Raw genomic sequence first — 16,344 nt, 5'->3', positions numbered from 1 at the left:
CTTCAGTCCAACGCTCTCCCAACTGAGCTATTTCGGCCTGCCAGCAGCTATAGTATTCAGCCTCTTTTTTTTAACAATCCCAGAACAGAGATGCAGAACCTGGATTTTCAATCTGAGGTTAGAGCTGTGTTTTAATGTGTCCTGCATTGTTCAGCAGCTAACTGGTGAAATGGGTGAGTAGCGTTTTTGGGATAAATGTTAGGTCGTTTTTCTTTTAAAACTCTGAGTGGACCAGCACTGTATTACACAGACGTATGTCGCCTGAGTAGGTAAGCTATGTCATCTCAATACTGACAACTTTGTTCAAGGAGAAGTGAAAGCTGATGCAGACAAGAGTTTACTTTGAAAAAAGTATAAAATGGGATAAATTCGTCATCAAAGCTGATGGCAAGAGAGGTGGAAGCAAGTTTAGAAGGAGGACAGAAAGACAACTTTTTGTTGAAGTTATCATGTTGTTGATCAGTTGATAAAATATTTTGAGAAATAAAGAAAAAAAAACTAGAGCTGATTTCAAGAAATATTTTGCAAGAATGTAGGATCCCCTCGCACTGTGCTGAAAGTCAGGATTGAATCAGGTACCTTAAGCTCTTCAGTCTAACGATCTCCCAACTGAGATATTTCAGCCAACAAGTCCCTCTGGCCTCCTGATGTATTATTAATAATTGTAGACGATACATACAGAACCTGGTCATTCTATTTTCGTTTATAGTTATGTGTTAAAGTGTCCAGTATCATTCAGCAGGTAACTTCGTCTGATGAGTGAATATCCTTTTTAGGGGACAAGGTAGGTAGAATTTTTTTTTCTAAACTCTGAATTGACTTATACTCTGAAACACAGACCTATATGGCCAGGGTGTGCAAGCTATGTCATCTGACTACTGACAGTTTTGTATAAGGGGAATTGGAGGCTGATGCAGGCAAAGCTTTACTTTAAAATAAAGCAAGAAGTTGCAAATAAATGAGGCATAGTTGAATACAAGAGAGGTGGAAGCAAGTTTGAAAGGAAGACAGAAAGTAAATAATATGTTGAATTGATTGTGTTGTTGATCAGATTGATAAAAGGTTTTGATAAAGAAGAGCGTTGATTTAACTCCAAACAGCTTTTGTGACATGAAAAGCAGAAGTTGAAATTGCGCCGAAACCCGGGATTGAACCAGGGACCTTTAGATCTTCAGTCTAACGCTCTCCCAACTGAGCTATTTCGGCCTGCTGGTAGTTTGGGTCTTCATCCTTTCTTTTAAACTTCCCAAGAAAATAGATGCTCAACCTCATGCTAGAGCTATGTTTTAAGATGTCCTGTATCATTCATCAGTTAACGGGTGCAATAGGTAAATAGCATTTTTCGGATCCAGGTTAGGTAGCTTTTTTTTTTACTCTGAATGGACTAGCACCATATTACACAGAGGTATTTGGCCTGAGTAGGTAAGCTATGTCATCTGAATACTGAAATCTGTGTTCAAGGAGAAGTGGAAGCTGATGCAGACAAGAGTTTACTTTACAAAAAAGCATGAAATAGGAAACATTTGTAGTCGAAGCTGAATGCAAGAGAGGTGGAAGCAAATTTAGAAGGAGGACAGAAAGACAATTCTATGTTGAATTGATCATGTTGTCGATCAGTTGATCAACTATTTTGATAAATAAAGAAAGAAAAACTTGCGCTGATACCAAGAAATATTTTGTGAGAAGCAAGAAACCTCTCAGACTTTTCCGAAACCCAGCATTGAACAAGGGACTTTTAGATTTTCAATCTAACACTCTCCATAATGAGCTATTTCATCCAGCTGGCCATTTTGGCTTTCTGTTGTATTTTTGATAATTGTTAAAGATAAATGTAGACCCTGGTCGTTCTATCTGCATGTGCAGTTATGTGTTAAATTGTCTAATATTATTCATCAGCTAAATTGGTCTGATGGGTGAATTTCCTTTTTAGGAGCCAAGTTAGTTAGATGTTTGTAAACTATGAATGGACTTATACTCAGACACACAGACCTATATGGCGAGGGTAGGCAAACTAGGTCATCTGACTACTAACAGTTTTGTATAAGGGGAATTCGAGGCTGATGCAGGCAAAGCTTTACTTTCAATTAAAGGAAGAATTGGCAAATAAAGCAGGTAAAGTTGAATACAAGAGAGGTGGAAGCAAGTTTGACAGAAAGACAGAATGTAAAAAATATGTTGAAATGGTTGTCTTATCGATCAGCTTGATAAAAGGTTTTGATCATTATAAACAACGTCAATATGAGTTGACTCCAAATAGCATTTGTGGCATGCAAAGCAGAAGTTCAAAATGAGCCTAAACCCGGGATTGAACCAGGGACCTTTAGATCTTCAGTCTACTGCTCTCCCAACTGAGCTATTTCATCCAGCTGGCAATTTCGGCTTTCTGTTGTATTTTTTTATAATTGTTAAAGATAAATGCAGAACCTGGTCACTCTATCTGCATGTGCAGTTATGTGTTAAATTGTCCAGTATTATTCAGTAGCTAAATTGGTCGATGGGTGAATTTCCTTTTTAGGAGCCAAGTTAGTTAGATGATGTTTGTAAACTATGAATGGACTTATACTCAGAAACACAGACCTATATGGCGAGGGTCGGCAAGCTAGGTCATCTGACTACTAACAGTTTTGTATAAGGGGAACTGGAGGCTGATGCAGGCAAAGCTTTACTTTCAATTAAAGGAAGAATTGGGAAATAAAGGAGGCAAAGTTGAATACAAGAGAGGTGGAAGCAAGTTTGAAAGAAAGACAGAAAGTAAATAATATGTTGAATTAATTGTATTGTCGATTATCTTGATAAAAGGTTTTGATCATTATGAACAAAGTCAATATGAGTTGACTCAAAATAGTCTTTGTGGCATGCAAAGCAGAAGTTCAAAATGTGCCGAAACCCGGCATCGAACCAGGGACCTTTAGATCTTGAGTCTAACGCTCTCCCAACTGAGCTATTTCGGCCTGCCAGCAGCTATAGTATTCAGCCTCTTTTTTTGAACAATCCCAGAACAGAGATGCAGAACCTGGATTTTCAATCTGAGGTTAGAGCTGTGTTTTAATGTGTCCTGCATTGTTCATCAGCTAACTGGTGAAATGGGTGAGTAGCGTTTTTGGGATAAATGTTAGGTCGTTTTTCTTTTAAAACTCTGAGTGGACCAGCACTGTATTACACAGACGTATGTCGCCTGAGTAGGTAAGCTATGTCATCTCAATACTGACAACTTTGTTCAAGGAGAAGTGAAAGCTGATGCAGACAAGAGTTTACTTTGAAAAAAGTATAAAATGGGATAAATTCGTCATCAAAGCTGATGGCAAGAGAGGTGGAAGCAAGTTTAGAAGGAGGACAGAAAGACAACTTTTTGTTGAAGTTATCATGTTGTTGATCAGTTGATAAAATATTTTGAGAAATAAAGAAAAAAAAACTAGAGCTGATTTCAAGAAATATTTTGCAAGAATGTAGGATCCCCTCGCACTGTGCTGAAAGTCAGGATTGAATCAGGTACCTTAAGCTCTTCAGTCTAACGATCTCCCAACTGAGATATTTCAGCCAACAAGTCCCTCTGGCCTCCTGATGTATTATTAATAATTGTAGACGATACATACAGAACCTGGTCATTCTATTTTCGTTTATAGTTATGTGTTAAAGTGTCCAGTATCATTCAGCAGGTAACTTCGTCTGATGAGTGAATATCCTTTTTAGGGGACAAGGTAGGTAGAATTTTTTTTTCTAAACTCTGAATTGACTTATACTCTGAAACACAGACCTATATGGCCAGGGTGTGCAAGTTATGTCATCTGACTACTGACAGTTTTGTATAAGGGGAATTGGAGGCTGATGCAGGCAAAGCTTTACTTTAAAATAAAGCAAGAAGTTGCAAATAAATGAGGCATAGTTGAATACAAGAGAGGTGGAAGCAAGTTTGAAAGGAAGACAGAAAGTAAATAATATGTTGAATTGATTGTGTTGTTGATCAGATTGATAAAAGGTTTTGATAAAGAAGAGCATTGATTTAACTCCAAACAGCTTTTGTGACATGAAAAGCAGAAGTTGAAATTGCGCCGAAACCCGGGATTGAACCAGGGACCTTTAGATCTTCAGTCTAACGCTCTCCCAACTGAGCTATTTCGGCCTGCTGGTAGTTTGGGTCTTCATCCTTTCTTTTAAACTTCCCAAGAAAATAGATGCTCAACCTCGTGCTAGAGCTATGTTTTAAGATGTCCTGTATCATTCATCAGTTAACGGGTGCAATAGGTAAATAGCATTTTTCGGATCCAGGTTAGGTAGCTTTTTTTTTTACTCTGAATGGACTAGCACCATATTACACAGAGGTATTTGGCCTGAGTAGGTAAGCTATGTCATCTGAATACTGAAATCTGTGTTCAAGGAGAAGTGGAAGCTGATGCAGACAAGAGTTTACTTTACAAAAAAGCATGAAATAGGAAACATTTGTAGTCGAAGCTGAATGCAAGAGAGGTGGAAGCAAATTTAGAAGGAGGACAGAAAGACAATTCTATGTTGAATTGATCATGTTGTCGATCAGTTGATCAACTATTTTGATAAATAAAGAAAGAAAAACTTGCGCTGATACCAAGAAATATTTTGTGAGAAGCAAGAAACCTCTCAGACTTTTCCGAAACCCAGCATTGAACAAGGGACTTTTAGATTTTCAATCTAACACTCTCCATATTGAGCTATTTCATCCAGCTGGCCATTTTGGCTTTCTGTTGTATTTTTGATAATTGTTAAAGATAAATGTAGACCCTGGTCATTCTATCTGCATGTGCAGTTATGTGTTAAATTGTCTAATATTATTCATCAGCTAAATTGGTCTGATGGGTGAATTTCCTTTTTAGGAGCCAAGTTAGTTAGAAGATGTTTGTAAACTATGAATGGACTTATACTCAGACACACAGACCTATATGGCGAGGGTAGGCAAACTAGGTCATCTGACTACTAACAGTTTTGTATAAGGGGAACTCGAGGCTGATGCAGGCAAAGCTTTACTTTCAATTAAAGGAAGAATTGGCAAATAAAGCAGGTAAAGTTGAATACAAGAGAGGTGGAAGCAAGTTTGACAGAAAGACAGAATGTAAAAAATATGTTGAAATGGTTGTCTTATCGATCAGCTTGATAAAAGGTTTTGATCATTATAAACAACGTCAATATGAGTTGACTCCAAATAGCATTTGTGGCATGCAAAGCAGAAGTTCAAAATGTGCCTAAACCCGGGATTGAACCAGGGACCTTTAGATCTTCAGTCTACTGCTCTCCCAACTGAGCTATTTCATCCAGCTGGCAATTTTGTCTTTCTGTTGTATTTTTTATAATTGTTAAAGATAAATGCAGAACCTGGTCACTCTATCTGCATGTGCAGTTATGTGTTAAATTGTCCAGTATTATTCAGTAGCTAAATTGGTCTGATGGGTGAATTTCCTTTTTAGGAGCCAAGTTAGTTAGATGATGTTTGTAAACTATGAATGGACTTATACTCAGAAACACAGACCTATATGGCGAGGGTCGGCAAGCTAGGTCATCTGACTACTAACAGTTTTGTATAAGGGGAACTGGAGGCTGATGCAGGCAAAGCTTTACTTTCAATTAAAGGAAGAATTGGGAAATAAAGGAGGCAAAGTTGAATACAAGAGAGGTGGAAGCAAGTTTGAAAGAAAGACAGAAAGTAAATAATATGTTGAATTAATTGTATTGTTGATTATCTTGATAAAAGGTTTTGATCATTATAAACAAAGTCAATATGAGTTGACTCAAAATAGTCTTTGTGGCATGCAAAGCAGAAGTTCAAAATGTGCCAAAACCCAGGATCCTTTAGATCTTGAGTCTAACGCTCTCCCAACTGAGCTATTTCGGCCTGCCAGCAGCTATAGTATTCAGCCTCTTTTTTTGAACAATCCCAGAACAGAGATGCAGAACCTGGATTTTCAATCTGAGGTTAGAGCTGTGTTTTAATGTGTCCTGCATTGTTCAGCAGCTAACTGGTGAAATGGGTGAGTAGCGTTTTTGGGATAAATGTTAGGTCGTTTTTCTTTTAAAACTCTGAGTGGACCAGCACTGTATTACACAGACGTATGTCGCCTGAGTAGGTAAGCTATGTCATCTCAATACTGACAACTTTGTTCAAGGAGAAGTGAAAGCTGATGCAGACAAGAGTTTACTTTGAAAAAAGTATAAAATGGGATAAATTCGTCATCAAAGCTGATGGCAAGAGAGGTGGAAGCAAGTTTAGAAGGAGGACAGAAAGACAACTTTTTGTTGAAGTTATCATGTTGTTGATCAGTTGATAAAATATTTTGAGAAATAAAGAAAAAAAAACTAGAGCTGATTTCAAGAAATATTTTGCAAGAATGTAGGATCCCCTCGCACTGTGCTGAAAGTCAGGATTGAATCAGGTACCTTAAGCTCTTCAGTCTAACGATCTCCCAACTGAGATATTTCAGCCAACAAGTCCCTGTGGCCTCCTGATGTATTATTAATAATTTTAGACGATACATACAGAACCTGGTCATTCTATTTTCGTTTATAGTTATGTGTTAAAGTGTCCAGTATCATTCAGCAGGTAACTTGGTCTGATGAGTGAATATCCTTTTTAGGGGACAAGGTAGGTAGATTTTTTTTTTCTAAACTCTGAATTGACTTATACTCTGAAACACAGACCTATATGGCCAGGGTGTGCAAGCTATGTCATCTGACTACTGACAGTTTTGTATAAGGGGAATTGGAGGCTGATGCAGGCAAAGCTTTACTTTAAAATAAAGCAAGAAGTTGCAAATAAATGAGGCATAGTTGAATACAAGAGAGGTGGAAGCAAGTTTGAAAGGAAGACAGAAAGTAAATAATATGTTGAATTGATTGTGTTGTTGATCAGATTGATAAAAGGTTTTGATAAAGAAGAGCGTTGATTTAACTCCAAACATCTTTTGTGACATGAAAAGCAGAAGTTGAAATTGTGCCGAAACCCGGGATTGAACCAGGGACCTTTAGATCTTCAGTCTAACGCTCTCCCAACTGAGCTATTTCGGCCTGCTGGTAGTTTGGGTCTTCATCCTTTCTTTTAAACTTCCCAAGAAAATAGATGCTCAACCTCATGCTAGAGCTATGTTTTAAGATGTCCTGTATCATTCATCAGTTAACGGGTGCAATAGGTAAATACCATTTTTCGGATCCAGGTTAGGTAGCTTTTTTTTTCACTCTGAATGGACTAGCACCATATTACACAGAGGTATTTGGCCTGAGTAGGTAAGCTATGTCATCTGAATACTGAAATCTGTGTTCAAGGAGAAGTGGAAGCTGATGCAGACAAGAGTTTACTTTACAAAAAAGCATGAAATAGGAAACATTTGTAGTCGAAGCTGAATGCAAGAGAGGTGGAAGCAAATTTAGAAGGAGGACAGAAAGACAATTCTATGTTGAATTGATCATGTTGTCGATCAGTTGATCAAATATTTTGATAAATAAAGAAAGAAAAACTTGAGCTGATACCAAGAAATATTTTGTGAGAAGCAAGAAACCTCTCAGACTTTTCCGAAACCCAGCATTGAACAAGGGACTTTTAGATTTTCAATCTAACACTCTCCCAACTGAGCTATTTCATCCAGCTGGCCATTTTGGCTTTCTGTTGTATTTTTGATAAATGTTAAAGATAAATGCAGACCCTGGTCGTTCTATCTGCATGTGCAGTTATGTGTTAAATTGTCCAATATTATTCAGCAGCTAAATCGGTCTGATGGGTGAATTTCCTTTTTAGGAGCCAAGTTAGTTAGATGTTTGTAAACTATGAATGGACTTATACTCAGACACACAGACCTATATGGCGAGGGTAGGCAAACTAGGTCATCTGACTACTAACAGTTTTGTATAAGGGGAACTCGAGGCTGATGCAGGCAAAGCTTTACTTTCAATTAAAGGAAGAATTGGCAAATAAAGCAGGTAAAGTTGAATACAAGAGAGGTGGAAGCAAGTTTGACAGAAAGACAGAATGTAAAAAATATGTTGAAATGGTTGTCTTATCGATCAGCTTGATAAAAGGTTTTGATCATTATAAACAACGTCAATATGAGTTGACTCCAAATAGCATTTGTGGCATGCAAAGCAGAAGTTCAAAATGAGCCTAAACCCGGGATTGAACCAGGGACCTTTAGATCTTCAGTCTACTGCTCTCCCAACTGAGCTATTTCATCCAGCTGGCAATTTCGGCTTTCTGTTGTATTTTTTATAATTGTTAAAGATAAATGCAGAACCTGGTCACTCTATCTGCATGTGCAGTTATGTGTTAAATTGTCCAGTATTATTCAGTAGCTAAATTGGTCTGATGGGTGAATTTCCTTTTTAGGAGCCAAGTTAGTTAGATGATGTTTGTAAACTATGAATGGACTTATACTCAGAAACACAGACCTATATGGCGAGGGTCGGCAAGCTAGGTCATCTGACTACTAACAGTTTTGTATAAGGGGAACTGGAGGCTGATGCAGGCAAAGCTTTACTTTCAATTAAAGGAAGAATTGGGAAATAAAGGAGGCAAAGTTGAATACAAGAGAGGTGGAAGCAAGTTTGAAAGAAAGACAGAAAGTAAATAATATGTTGAATTAATTGTATTGTCGATTATCTTGATAAAAGGTTTTGATCATTATAAACAAAGTCAATATGAGTTGACTCAAAATAGTCTTTGTGGCATGCAAAGCAGAAGTTCAAAATGTGCCGAAACCCGGGATCGAACCAGGGACCTTTAGATCTACAGTCTAACACTCTCCCAACTGAGCTATTTCGGCCTGCCAGCAGCTATAGTATTCAGCCTCTTTTTTTGAACAATCCCAGAACAGAGATGCAGAACCTGGATTTTCAATCTGAGGTTAGAGCTGTGTTTTAATGTGTCCTGCATTGTTCAGCAGCTAACTGGTGAAATGGGTGAGTAGCGTTTTTGGGATAAATGTTAGGTCGTTTTTCTTTTAAAACTCTGAGTGGACCAGCACTGTATTACACAGACGTATGTCGCCTGAGTAGGTAAGCTATGTCATCTCAATACTGACAACTTTGTTCAAGGAGAAGTGAAAGCTGATGCAGACAAGAGTTTACTTTGAAAAAAGTATAAAATGGGATAAATTCGTCATCAAAGCTGATGGCAAGAGAGGTGGAAGCAAGTTTAGAAGGAGGACAGAAAGACAACTTTTTGTTGAAGTTATCATGTTGTTGATCAGTTGATAAAATATTTTGAGAAATAAAGAAAAAAAAACTAGAGCTGATTTCAAGAAATATTTTGCAAGAATGTAGGATCCCCTCGCACTGTGCTGAAAGTCAGGATTGAATCAGGTACCTTAAGCTCTTCAGTCTAACGATCTCCCAACTGAGATATTTCAGCCAACAAGTCCCTGTGGCCTCCTGATGTATTATTAATAATTGTAGACGATACATACAGAACCTGGTCATTCTATTTTCGTTTATAGTAATGTGGTAATGTGTCCAGTATCATTCAGCAGGTAACTTGGTCTGATGAGTGAATATCCTTTTTAGGGGACAAGGTAGGTAGAATTTTTTTTTCTAAACTCTGAATTGACTTATACTCTGAAACACAGACCTATATGGCCAGGGTGTACAAGCTATGTCATCTGACTACTGACAGTTTTGTATAAGGGGAATTGGAGGCTGATGCAGGCAAAGCTTTACTTTAAAATAAAGCAAGAAGTTGCAAATAAATGAGGCATAGTTGAATACAAGAGAGGTGGAAGCACGTTTGAAAGGAAGACAGAAAGTAAATAATATGTTGAATTGATTGTGTTGTTGATCAGATTGATAAAAGGTTTTGATAAAGAAGAGCGTTGATTTAACTCCAAACAGCTTTTGTGACATGAAAAGCAGAAGTTGAAATTGTGCCGAAACCCGGGATTGAACCAGGGACCTTTAGATCTTCAGTCTAACGCTCTCCCAACTGAGCTATTTCGGCCTGCTGGTAGTTTGGGTCTATATCCTTTCTTTTAAACTTCCCAAGAAAATAGATGCTCAACCTCATGCTAGAGCTATGTTTTAAGATGTCCTGTATCATTCATCAGTTAACGGGTGCAATACGTAAATAGCATTTTTCGGATCCAGGTTAGGTAGCTTTTGTTTTTTACTCTGAATGGACTAGCACCATATTACACAGAGGTATTTGGCCTGAGTAGGTAAGCTATGTCATCTGAATACTGAAATCTGTGTTCAAGGAGAAGTGGAAGCTGATGCAGACAAGAGTTTACTTTACAAAAAAGCATGAAATAGGAAACATTTGTAGTCGAAGCTGAATGCAAGAGAGGTGGAAGCAAATTTAGAAGGAGGACAGAAAGACAATTCTATGTTGAATTGATCATGTTGTCGATCAGTTGATCAAATATTTTGATAAATAAAGAAAGAAAAACTTGAGCTGATACCAAGAAATATTTTGGGAGAAGCAAGAAACCTCTCAGACTTTTCCGAAACCCAGCATTGAACAAGGGACTTTTAGATTTTCAATCTAACACTCTCCCAACTGAGCTATTTCATCCAGCTGGCCATTTTGGCTTTCTGTTGTATTTTTGATAATTGTTAAAGATAAATGCAGACCCTGGTCATTCTATCTGCATGTGCAGTTATGTGTTAAATTGTCCAATATTATTCAGCAGCTAAATTGGTCTCATGGGTGAATTTCCTTTTTAGGAGCCAAGTTAGTTAGAAGATGTTTGTAAACTATGAATGGACTTATACTCAGACACACAGACCTATATGGCGAGGGTAGGCAAACTAGGTCATCTGACTACTAACAGTTTTGTATAAGGGGAACTCGAGGCTGATGCAGGCAAAGCTTTACTTTCAATTAAAGGAAGAATTGGCAAATAAAGCAGGTAAAGTTGAATACAAGAGAGGTGGAAGCAAGTTTGACAGAAAGACAGAATGTAAAAAATATGTTGAAATGGTTGTCTTATCGATCAGCTTGATAAAAGGTTTTGATCATTATAAACAACGTCAATATGAGTTGACTCCAAATAGCATTTGTGGCATGCAAAGCAGAAGTTCAAAATGTGCCTAAACCCGGGATTGAACCAGGGACCTTTAGATCTTCAGGCTACTGCTCTCCCAACTGAGCTATTTCATCCAGCTGGCAATTTCTGCTTTCTGTTGTATTTTTTATAATTGTTAAAGCTAAATGCAGAACCTGGTCACTCTATCTGCATGTGCAGTTATGTGTTAAATTGTCCAGTATTATTCAGTAGCTAAATTGGTCGATGGGTGAATTTCCTTTTTAGGAGCCAAGTTAGTTAGATGATGTTTGTAAACTATGAATGGACTTATACTCAGAAACACAGACCTATATGGCGAGGGTCGGCAAGCTAGGTCATCTGACTACTAACAGTTTTGTATAAGGGGAACTGGAGGCTGATGCAGGCAAAGCTTTACTTTCAATTAAAGGAAGAATTGGGAAATAAAGGAGGCAAAGTTAAATACAAGAGAGGTGGAAGCAAGTTTGAAAGAAAGACAGAAAGTAAATAATATGTTGAATTAATTGTATTGTCGATTATCTTGATAAAAGGTTTTGATCATTATGAACAAAGTCAATATGAGTTGACTCAAAATAGTCTTTGTGGCATGCAAAGCAGAAGTTCAAAATGTGCCGAAACCCGGGATCGAACCAGGGACCTTTAGATCTTCAGTCTAACGCTCTCCCAACTGAGCTATTTCGGCCTGCCAGCCGCTATAGTATTCAGCCTCTTTTTTTGAACAATCCCAGAACAGAGATGCAGAACCTGGATTTTCAATCTGAGGTTAGAGCTGTGTTTTAATGTGTCCTGCATTGTTCAGCAGCTAACTGGTGAAATGGGTGAGTAGCGTTTTTGGGATAAATGTTAGGTCGTTTTTCTTTTAAAACTCTGAGTGGACCAGCACTGTATTACACAGACGTATGTCGCCTGAGTAGGTAAGCTATGTCATCTCAATACTGACAACTTTGTTCAAGGAGAAGTGAAAGCTGATGCAGACAAGAGTTTACTTTGAAAAAAGTATAAAATGGGATAAATTTGTCATCAAAGCTGATGGCAAGAGAGGTGGAAGCAAGTTTAGAAGGAGGACAGAAAGACAACTTTTTGTTGAAGTTATCATGTTGTTGATCAGTTGATAAAATATTTTGAGAAATAAAGAAAAAAAAACTAGAGCTGATTTCAAGAAATATTTTGCAAGAATGTAGGATCCCCTCGCACTGTGCTGAAAGTCAGGATTGAATCAGGTACCTTAAGCTCTTCAGTCTAACGATCTCCCAACTGAGATATTTCAGCCAACAAGTCCCTGTGGCCTCCTGATGTATTATTAATAATTTTAGACGATACATACAGAACCTGGTCATTCTATTTTCGTTTATAGTTATGTGTTAAAGTGTCCAGTATCATTCAGCAGGTAACTTGGTCTGATGAGTGAATATCCTTTTTAGGGGACAAGGTAGGTAGATTTTTTTTTTCTAAACTCTGAATTGACTTATACTCTGAAACACAGACCTATATGGCCAGGGTGTGCAAGCTATGTCATCTGACTACTGACAGTTTTGTATAAGGGGAATTGGAGGCTGATGCAGGCAAAGCTTTACTTTAAAATAAAGCAAGAAGTTGCAAATAAATGAGGCATAGTTGAATACAAGAGAGGTGGAAGCAAGTTTGAAAGGAAGACAGAAAGTAAATAATATGTTGAATTGATTGTGTTGTTGATCAGATTGATAAAAAGGTTTTGATAAAGAAGAGCGTTGATTTAACTCCAAACATCTTTTGTGACATGAAAAGCAGAAGTTGAAATTGTGCCGAAACCCGGGATTGAACCAGGGACCTTTAGATCTTCAGTCTAACGCTCTCCCAACTGAGCTATTTCGGCCTGCTGGTAGTTTGTGTCTTCATCCTTTCTTTTAAACTTCCCAAGAAAATAGATGCTCAACCTCATGCTAGAGCTATGTTTTAAGATGTCCTGTATCATTCATCAGTTAACGGGTGCAATAGGTAAATAGCATTTTTCGGATCCAGGTTAGGTAGCTTTTTTTTTTACTCTGAATGGACTAGCACCATATTACACAGAGGTATTTGGCCTGAGTAGGTAAGCTATGTCATCTGAATACTGAAATCTGTGTTCAAGGAGAAGTGGAAGCTGATGCAGACAAGAGTTTACTTTACAAAAAAGTATGAAATAGGAAACATTTGTAGTCGAAGCTGAATGCAAGAGAGGTGGAAGCAAATTTAGAAGGAGGACAGAAAGACAATTCTATGTTGAATTGATCATGTTGTCGATCAGTTGATCAAATATTTTGATAAATAAAGAAAGAAAAACTTGAGCTGATACCAAGAAATATTTTGGGAGAAGCAAGAAACCTCTCAGACTTTTCCGAAACCCAGCATTGAACAAGGGACTTTTAGATTTTCAATCTAACACTCTCCCAACTGAGCATTTCATCCAGCTGGCCATTTTGGCTTTCTGTTGTATTTTTGATAATTGTTAAAGATAAATGCAGACCCTGGTCATTCTATCTGCATGTGCAGTTATGTGTTAAATTGTCCAATATTATTCAGCAGCTAAATTGGTCTGATGGGTGAATTTCCTTTTTAGGAGCCAAGTTAGTTAGAAGATGTTTGTAAACTATGAATGGACTTATACTCAGACACACAGACCTATATGGCGAGGGTAGGCAAACTAGGTCATCTGACTACTAACAGTTTTGTATAAGGGGAACTCGAGGCTGATGCAGGCAAAGCTTTACTTTCAATTAAAGGAAGAATTGGCAAATAAAGCAGGTAAAGTTGAATACAAGAGAGGTGGAAGCAAGTTTGACAGAAAGACAGAATGTAAAAAATATGTTGAAATGGTTGTCTTATCGATCAGCTTGATAAAAGGTTTTGATCATTATAAACAACGTCAATATGAGTTGACTCCAAATAGCATTTGTGGCATGCAAAGCAGAAGTTCAAAATGTGCCTAAACCCGGGATTGAACCAGGGACCTTTAGATCTTCAGTCTACTGCTCTCCCAACTGAGCTATTTCATCCAGCTGGCAATTTCGGCTTTCTGTTGTATTTTTTATAATTGTTAAAGATAAATGCAGAACCTGGTCACTCTATCTGCATGTGCAGTTATGTGTTAAATTGTCCAGTATTATTCAGTAGCTAAATTGGTCTGATGGGTGAATTTCCTTTTTAGGAGCCAAGTTAGTTAGATGATGTTTGTAAACTATGAATGGACTTATACTCAGAAACACAGACCTATATGGCGAGGGTCGGCAAGCTAGGTCATCTGACTACTAACAGTTTTGTATAAGGGGAACTGGAGGCTGATGCAGGCAAAGCTTTACTTTCAATTAAAGGAAGAATTGGGAAATAAAGGAGGCAAAGTTGAATACAAGAGAGGTGGAAGCAAGTTTGAAAGAAAGACAGAAAGTAAATAATATGTTGAATTAATTGTATTGTCGATTATCTTGATAAAAGGTTTTGATCATTATAAACAAAGTCAATATGAGTTGACTCAAAATAGTCTTTGTGGCATGCAAAGCAGAAGTTCAAAATGTTCTGAAACCCGGGATCGAACCAGGGACCTTTAGATCTTCAGTCTAACGCTCTCCCAACTGAGCTATTTCGGCCTGCCAGCAGCTATAGTATTCAGCCTCTTTTTTTTAACAATCCCAGAACAGAGATGCAGAACCTGGATTTTCAATCTGAGGTTAGAGCTGTGTTTTAATGTGTCCTGCATTGTTCAGCAGCTAACTGGTGAAATGGGTGAGTAGCGTTTTTGGGATAAATGTTAGGTCGTTTTTCTTTTAAAACTCTGAGTGGACCAGCACTGTATTACACAGACGTTTGTCGCCTGAGTAGGTAAGCTATGTCATCTCAATACTGACAACTTTGTTCAAGGAGAAGTGAAAGCTGATGCAGACAAGAGTTTACTTTGAAAAAAGTATAAAATGGGATAAATTCGTCATCAAAGCTGATGGCAAGAGAGGTGGAAGCAAGTTTAGAAGGAGGACAGAAAGACAACTTTTTGTTGAAGTTATCATGTTGTTGATCAGTTGATAAAATATTTTGAGAAATAAAGAAAAAAAAACTAGAGCTGATTTCAAGAAATATTTTGCAAGAATGTAGGATCCCCTCGCACTGTGCTGAAAGTCAGGATTGAATCAGGTACCTTAAGCTCTTCAGTCTAACGATCTCCCAACTGAGATATTTCAGCCAACAAGTCCCTGTGGCCTCCTGATGTATTATTAATAATTGTAGACGATACATACAGAACCTGGTCATTCTATTTTCGTTTATAGTTATGTGTTAAAGTGTCCAGTATCATTCAGCAGGTAACTTGGTCTGATGAGTGAATATCCTTTTTAGGGGACAAGGTAGGTAGAATTTTTTTTTCTAAACTCTGAATTGACTTATACTCTGAAACACAGACCTATATGGCCAGGGTGTGCAAGCTATGTCATCTGACTACTGACAGTTTTGTATAAGGGGAATTGGAGGCTGATGCAGGCAAAGCTTTACTTTAAAATAAAGCAAGAAGTTGCAAATAAATGAGGCATAGTTGAATACAAGAGAGGTGGAAGCAAGTTTGAAAGGAAGACAGAAAGTAAATAATATGTTGAATTGATTGTGTTGTTGATCAGATTGATAAAAGGTTTTGATAAAGAAGAGCGTTGATTTAACTCCAAACATCTTTTGTGACATGAAAAGCAGAAGTTGAAATTGTGCCGAAACCCGGGAGTGAACCAGGGACCTTTAGATCTTCAGTCTAACGCTCTCCCAACTGAGCTATTTCGGCCTGCTGGTAGTTTGTGTCTTCATCCTTTCTTTTAACCTTCCCAAGAAAATAGATGCTCAACCTCATGCTAGAGCTATGTTTTAAGATGTCCTGTATCATTCATCAGTTAACGGGTGCAATAGGTAAATAGCATTTTTCGGATCCAGGTTAGGTAGCTTTTGTTTTTTACTCTGAATGGACTAGCACCATATTACACAGAGGTATTTGGCCTGAGTAGGTAAGCTATGTCATCTGAATACTGAAATCTGTGTTCAAGGAGAAGTGGAAGCTGATGCAGACAAGAGTTTACTTTACAAAAAAGCATGAAATAGGAAACATTTGTAGTCGAAGCTGAATGCAAGAGAGGTGGAAGCAAATTTAGAAGGAGGACAGAAAGACAATTCTATGTTGAATTGATCATGTTGTCGATCAGTTGATCAAATATTTTGATAAATAAAGAAATAAAAAATTGAGCTGATACCAAGAAATATTTTGTGAGAAGCAAGAAACCTCTCAGACTTTTCCGAAACCCAGCATTGAACAAGGGACTTTTAGATTTTCAATCTAACACTCTCCCAACTGAGCTATTTC

General features: G+C 37.7%; 8 non-coding genes across 8 annotated transcripts; all 8 read right to left on the bottom strand.

The window, feature by feature from the left end:
* Nucleotides 1-1,133: 1,133 nt before the first annotated feature.
* On the bottom strand, nucleotides 1,134-1,206 carry TRNAF-GAA (transfer RNA phenylalanine (anticodon GAA)). Its single transcript has one exon. It is a non-coding gene; the product is annotated as a tRNA-Phe (tRNA).
* A 1,672-nt stretch (nucleotides 1,207-2,878) lies between these two features.
* TRNAL-CAA (transfer RNA leucine (anticodon CAA)) lies at nucleotides 2,879-2,951 on the bottom strand. The gene has a single exon. It is a non-coding gene; the product is annotated as a tRNA-Leu (tRNA).
* Nucleotides 2,952-4,047: 1,096 nt separating this feature from the next.
* Nucleotides 4,048-4,120, bottom strand: TRNAF-GAA (transfer RNA phenylalanine (anticodon GAA)). Its single transcript has one exon. It is a non-coding gene; the product is annotated as a tRNA-Phe (tRNA).
* Nucleotides 4,121-6,953: 2,833 nt separating this feature from the next.
* On the bottom strand, nucleotides 6,954-7,026 carry TRNAF-GAA (transfer RNA phenylalanine (anticodon GAA)). The gene has a single exon. It is a non-coding gene; the product is annotated as a tRNA-Phe (tRNA).
* A 1,672-nt stretch (nucleotides 7,027-8,698) lies between these two features.
* On the bottom strand, nucleotides 8,699-8,771 carry TRNAY-GUA (transfer RNA tyrosine (anticodon GUA)). Its single transcript has one exon. It is a non-coding gene; the product is annotated as a tRNA-Tyr (tRNA).
* Nucleotides 8,772-9,867: 1,096 nt separating this feature from the next.
* TRNAF-GAA (transfer RNA phenylalanine (anticodon GAA)) lies at nucleotides 9,868-9,940 on the bottom strand. The gene has a single exon. It is a non-coding gene; the product is annotated as a tRNA-Phe (tRNA).
* A 1,675-nt stretch (nucleotides 9,941-11,615) lies between these two features.
* TRNAF-GAA (transfer RNA phenylalanine (anticodon GAA)) lies at nucleotides 11,616-11,688 on the bottom strand. The gene has a single exon. It is a non-coding gene; the product is annotated as a tRNA-Phe (tRNA).
* A 1,097-nt stretch (nucleotides 11,689-12,785) lies between these two features.
* Nucleotides 12,786-12,858, bottom strand: TRNAF-GAA (transfer RNA phenylalanine (anticodon GAA)). The gene has a single exon. It is a non-coding gene; the product is annotated as a tRNA-Phe (tRNA).
* Nucleotides 12,859-16,344: the final 3,486 nt, after the last annotated feature.

Source organism: Triturus cristatus, chromosome 8 (genome assembly GCF_964204655.1).
Source record: "Triturus cristatus chromosome 8, aTriCri1.1, whole genome shotgun sequence".
Taxonomy (NCBI): Eukaryota; Metazoa; Chordata; class Amphibia; order Caudata; family Salamandridae; genus Triturus; species Triturus cristatus.
This window is presented reverse-complemented; position numbering and strand designations above follow the sequence as displayed.